This window comes from Pteropus vampyrus, unplaced genomic scaffold (genome assembly GCF_000151845.1).
Source record: "Pteropus vampyrus isolate Shadow unplaced genomic scaffold, Pvam_2.0 Scaffold264, whole genome shotgun sequence".
Lineage (NCBI taxonomy): Eukaryota > Metazoa > Chordata > Mammalia > Chiroptera > Pteropodidae > Pteropus > Pteropus vampyrus.
Genome location: NW_011889045.1, coordinates 141,069 through 147,333, shown reverse-complemented (window position 1 = coordinate 147,333; position 6,265 = coordinate 141,069). Strand labels below are relative to the sequence as shown.

General features: G+C 42.6%; 1 protein-coding gene across 1 annotated transcript in view; it reads left to right on the top strand.

The window, feature by feature from the left end:
* Positions 1-6,265, top strand: part of LOC111729502 (CUB and sushi domain-containing protein 1-like) — a 920,340-nt gene that overhangs the window by 779,165 nt on the left and 134,910 nt on the right. The gene's annotated exons all lie outside the window — the stretch shown is intronic.

Sequence of the window (6,265 nt, the reverse complement as noted above, 5' to 3'; positions counted from 1 at the left end):
ACACACTTTCAAAACTCACCCCGAGTCCACTGATTTCCTCCTTCAAGGATGACTTCCGGGGACAGAGGGCTTCCTTAGTTCTTAACAATGACATATGTATTTGATTACAAAAAAAAAAAAAAATTGCACAACAGAACAAGTTTAGGACAGAAGGCTTTATGTTCTCCTTAAAAGTCTAAGTATTTTTGCAAATTTCTGCTTGTCAGTTACGTCAGAACTCATCACTTTTTCGGGTCGAGTGACGTTAGACCAGCTCCCCCTGCTGCTGGCTCTGGTCTACCTTTCCAGTGACCGTCATCGCAGACGTGACGGCCACTAGGTTAGTTACCCATTGCCGCTTTACAGAGAGAGCTGACCCCCTGCCATCACCGAACCTTCTCTGAGTGGGACACAGCCACGCTACCGGGCAGACGTGACCAGGGGACGCGTTTGTGACACGGGTGGGCGCTTTCTCCCGCTCCATCTCAGAACTCACGCGGGTTCGGCAGCCAGAAGGGAGCGGCTTCTTATTTATTCGATCTGTGGCACAGGATGCAATTTCAAATCTCCTTGAATATTTCCCTGGAGAACGTCTCAAGTCCCCATGTCTTTACTCATGGAATCCTGTTCTTTTGGTGTTTTTGGATGTGACTGTCCCTCTGAAGGTGGCCTTAAAAGTCGCAGCAGGCAGAAGTCACCCTCGCTGTCCCCTAACTGGAGCCTCGAGGATGCAAGCGGCAGCGATGGCAGCAAGCACCCCGAAGAGCGGGAGGGGACACTCCGATCGACCCTCACCATCTGTCACTTTGTCCTCGACCCGACAGCTTCTGGCATTTCCTGTTTGGCAATATGCTTCTCAACCTCTCTGGGCTGAGGCCCTTTCCAGGGCCTCCCCGCCATCGGTCTCAAGGGACTGCAGCAGCCTCTCGGGCTGTTCGGATATTTTTAGACTGTCCATCCCGATCTATTTCATCCAGCCTGAGTGTCCGCGACTGTCGTTTAAATCATGTCACTTTTTTATTCTCTTCAGAAACCAATATGTTTCTTACATATCAGCTTTCAAGAATCTCGCCGCCGTCTCCGTGGTCACGTCGCCTGCGGTCACGCCCGCCCCGCAGCACCAGCCGCCCAGCCCCCCGCTCGGATGGGCTTCTTCGCTTCTGACTCTGGACTTCCACACATGGGCCGCCCCCCTCAGAGCTCGCCAGCCCCTTCCCCACCCTTTAAAATGCAACTCCGTATTAAACCTTTTCAATGTCACCCAGAGTCGTTCACCTCGGTGGCTCTGGTGGTCTCCCAGCACCCGTAAACGACGTGGGACTCTGCCACGGGGCAGGGTGATGGTGTCCACGTGCGCCTTTTCCTTCTGTCCAGTCATCTCTCTGGAAGCTGAGCTCGTGACGTGAGGACAGGGGTGACGACTTGTGCCTCCTTTGTTATTCTGCGGGACACTAACGGTTAGGGTCTGCCCACTGGAGCCACTCGATAGGTGATGACTGAGGGGCGGGATGCGCCACTTTCCAAACTACACACCGTCCGCCCTTTGGATGAAGCGACATTTTGACGGTCTCCCCTAGACCTGGACAGATGCCGCCGCGGGGAGCGGCCGTTCCTCTCTCTTCATCCCTCATCCCGGTTGTCCCGGCTTGTCCCAGTGTCCCCTGCACAGATCAGGACTTGCGTCTCAAACATGGATCGCGATGGAACACCATCCGCTGCGACGGAGGCTCGTCAAACACGCAGAACGCCCAGCCCCATCCCTCCTAATGAACCGTGTCCTCGCGTGATCCCCGCCAGCCGACTTCGGACACGGTGAAGCTCCGGAGCACTGTCTGCGGAGAGCGGATCCCTCGTCCTCTGGGAGGGCGCATCCTGCGTCACCGCGATGTGCGCAGCCTCCAGCCGCTCCCTTTTATCTCCTGCATTTTAGGGACTTCAAATGCTATACCTGGTCACAATGAAAGCACGTAAATACGCGATGAGTAAAAAAAAGTCTTCATGCTCATAAAACGTCACTCGCGTGGTTTTCTAGGTGACCCGATGGCCGACACCTGTGTTCTAGCAGGGAGCACCGACTCGGTTCTTACAACCGTCAAATCGACAGCTCGCTTTTCGTCGGCGGCTCCCTGCGTCTCATTGCATCATATGTTATGATATCAAAATAAGGATTCGACACCCCTCCCCATCTTCCAAGGGCTTGTAATTGGTTGATTTATTTACTTATTTTATTCTGATATAACAGTAAACATGTTTTTCTACAAAATCAGTGAGTAGAAATTCCATGATTATTTCACATATTTATCCAACAGGGAAAGTTTAACTGCTTGGAGGTAAACCTAGCAAACCCCCACTGAAATCTAATGCTTGTAACTTGCAGGCCAATGTGGTCACCCCCAAATGAAGATCATCACTGTCTGCAGAGATAACTAACATGTCAGTAGAGTTTAATTCAGAAGGTGAAATTATGAAGGAAGCCCATCCTTTTCTCTTTTTTTAGCTCATTCTTTTCTTATCCTTCTTCGAACCAGCTTTTCCCCACAGACATCCTCGGTCGATTTACCAACGATCTCCTTCTTACCATTTATCATGGTCCCATACTCGTCCTCGTCTTCGCTAGTCTTCCATAGTGGGGAAACTTTGTTAAAAGTGTATATGACTATATGAAACGTTCTGGTCATCAGAGTCTAGAAATTGATTTTTACTTCATTTCATCGTATCGATAAAACAAGTTAGGTTAAACTCTATGAATCTGGCAACGTTCTGTTGCCTTTGACCTACGAAAATGGCAAGTCTACAAGGTTCCACCTAATACATACTACATCCTCTCAGAAGTTTGAAGTAAGTATTTATTTTGGTTAATATGCAAAGAAGATGAGCTATAATTAAGTAATTTCCTGCAGGTAAAAACGTTGCTCATTCAAGCTGACATTAAGTGAATAACACTGCAAATTATATAAATATTTGTTACGAATTAGCACGTGTCATAGGACAATTTGTCTCTTATTGAGATAGTGTTCTACTTAAATAAGGGACAATGAGAAACAAAATTAGAGTAAATAGTGAAATATGCTAATAAAATACAGTTAAATATAATCATTAAAATCCAAAGATTCAATATAAAATGTCTGTGGACCCCAATCCCGTCCATTCAAGAAAAGAAAAATCAGAAATGAAAGGAGAAGCATTACAACTGATACCACAGAGAATCGTGAATGCAAAGATCATACGAAATAAGAAGGGAATAAGAGATTACGAAAAATTATTACGCACCAACAGATTAACGGCCTAGAAGAAATGGATAAATTTCTTCAAATATATACATTCTTCTACCAAGACTGAATCATGCTGAAATAGACAACCTGAGCAGACCAGTTACTAGTAAGAAGTTTAAATCAATAATCAAAAACCTCCCAACAAACAAACAAAAGTCCAGGACTACCCGGCGTCACTGGTGAATTCTAATCCATCTTGAACTCTTCCAAAAATAAAAGAGGGAATGTCACCAGACCTGTTTTAAGAGGCCGGAATTTTCCCTGATCTCAAAACCAGATAAGGATACCACAAGAAAAGAGCATTTCGGGCCAGTATCCTCGAAGAACATAGCTACAAAAATTCTCAAAACAATATGAGCACAACAAATTCAACAATATGGTCGGTGATGGAAGGAAATTTAACTCTGGGTGGTGAACATACAATTCGGTATACATATGACATATTATTGACTTGTTCCCTTGAAACCTATAGGATTTTATTAACCAATGTCACCCCAATAAATTTAATAAAATAAAGTTTAATTAATTCTGAAAAGATCATACGTCTTGGTCAAATGAGATTCATTCTAGGGATGCAAGGATGGTTCAAAATTCACGAATCAACAGGATATACCATGTTAATAAATGAAGGGTAAAATTCATATGATCGTCTCATTAGCTGTAGACGAAACTTTGACCAAATGCAACTTCCATCTGTAATAAAACTGCCAACAAAGCGAGTATAAAGGAATGTACATAGACACCGCACAGGCCGTAAAGGAAAAGCCCATGGCAAGAGTAATTAGACAAGCAAAACTAGCAAAAGGCATCCAAATTGGAAAGGAAGAGGTAAAACCGTCACTACTGGCAGGTGACGTAATATATAGATAACCCAAAAACCTCCACCAAAAACCATGACAGAATAAATAAATTCTGTAAGTTGTAGGATTAAAAGTCACTGTATAAAAGTATTTTGTCTTTTTTATACACTAATAACCAACTATCAGAAAGAGAAATTAAGAGAAGCTTTCCATTTATAATTACATAAACAATAATAAAATACCTAGGAATTAATTTAACCGAGAGGTTAAAGAACTGTACACTCAAGTAAAAGACATCAGTGAAGGAAATTGAGGAAGAAACAAATAAGTAGAAATATGATCTGTGCTTATCGATTGGAAGAATTAATATTGTTAAAACGTCCATACTACCGTATCTATAGAGTCATTACAATCACTATCAATTTCCAATGGCATTTTTTTTACAGAAATGAAACAAACAATCCTAAAATTTATGTGGAATCGCAAATGACCCCATATACAAAAATTAACTCAGAGGAGATTCAAGACTTGAATGTGAGATGTGAAACCATAAGACTCCCGCAACAGAACAGGCAGTAAGCTCCTCGGTGCCGGTCCTGGTGATTTTTTAGGTCTGACACCAAGAACACAGGTAACAAAAGCAAGGGAAAAAAAATGGGCTACATTCAACTGAAAATCTTCGGCACAGCAAAGGAAACCAGCAACAAAATGAAGAGAGACTCACTGCGTGCGAGAAAAGATTTGCAAATCGTATCTCTGATGAGGGGTTACCGTCTAAATTATGGAAATAACTGATGCAACTCAATAGCAAACAATAAACAATCCAATTGAAAAAATGGAGAGAGGATCTGATTAGACAGACATAGAGATGGACGATAGGTAGACAGGAAGTTCCTAAACGTCGCTAATCATCAGAGAAACGCAAACCAAAACCACAATGAAATATCACCTCACGTTTGTTAAAACAGCTATTATTAAAAAGACAAGAAATGAGTGCCGGCAAGGACGTAGAGAAAAGGGACCCCTCGAGCATGGTTGGGGAACGGTACATTGGTGCAGCCCCCATGGGAAATAGCAGGGAGGCTCCTCAGAAATGAAAAACAAAACCACCATATGAGCCAGCAATTTTACTTCTGCAAATTTATCCAGAGAAAATAACAACACTAACCCCCATGCTTATCTCAGTATTATTTATAATAGCCAAGATGTGCAAGCAGCCTAGGTGTTCAATAGTAGATGGATGCCTAAAGGTGTGAAACACACACGCGCGCACACACACACACGCACACGCACGCACGCAGAAGAACACCATCCAGCCATAAAAAAAAGAACGAAAAATCTTGCCCTTGTGGCACCATGAATGGACCTTGGGGCCATTATGCTCTGTGAAATAAGTCAGAGGAAGACATACCGTGTGACCTCACCCGTACGTGGGGTTTAACCTGACACACTCAGCTCCTAGGTAGAACAGACAGGAAGGTTCTGGACGCCGGGGGCTGCAAAATGCGTAAACTTCCAGTTATTAAGTCATTAAGTCATGAGGGTGTAATTTACAGCACAGTGACTATAGTGGATACTACTATGCTACCTATTTGAAAGTTGCTGCAGAATCAACCTTAAAAGTCTTCATCAGGAGAATAAAATAATTATCCACGTATGCTGATGGATGTTAACGAGATCTATTACAGTCATCATTTTGCAATATATATAAACATTGCATCATTATACTTTACACCTGAAACTAATATAATGTTATATGTCAATTATACCTCAATCAAAAAGAAGAAATTATATTGGACAAATCACTTAAGTTTAATTTCATAAGGAGTTAAAATAGAGCTGATTTGAGAAACAAATGACATCCTACACAATGAACATAACACAATTATTGACACACATTCAGAAATGTTTTCATTTAACCAAATTGTACTGGGAAAATGATATCCACGTGCAGAAAAATGAATTCAGATTCCTAACCTCACACCAAAAGAATTATCTCCGTAGATCATACACCAAAATGTAACGACTAAGACTATAGAACTCTTAGACGAAAACACAGAGGTAAATCTGTGTGATGTTGAGTTGGGCGATGATTTATTAGCTATGACACCAAAAGCACAAGCAATAAAAGGGGACGAATCGGTTAGATTTCATGAAAATTAAAAATGTTGGACTACACGCAATACCATCAATGACATGAAAAGACAACCCTCG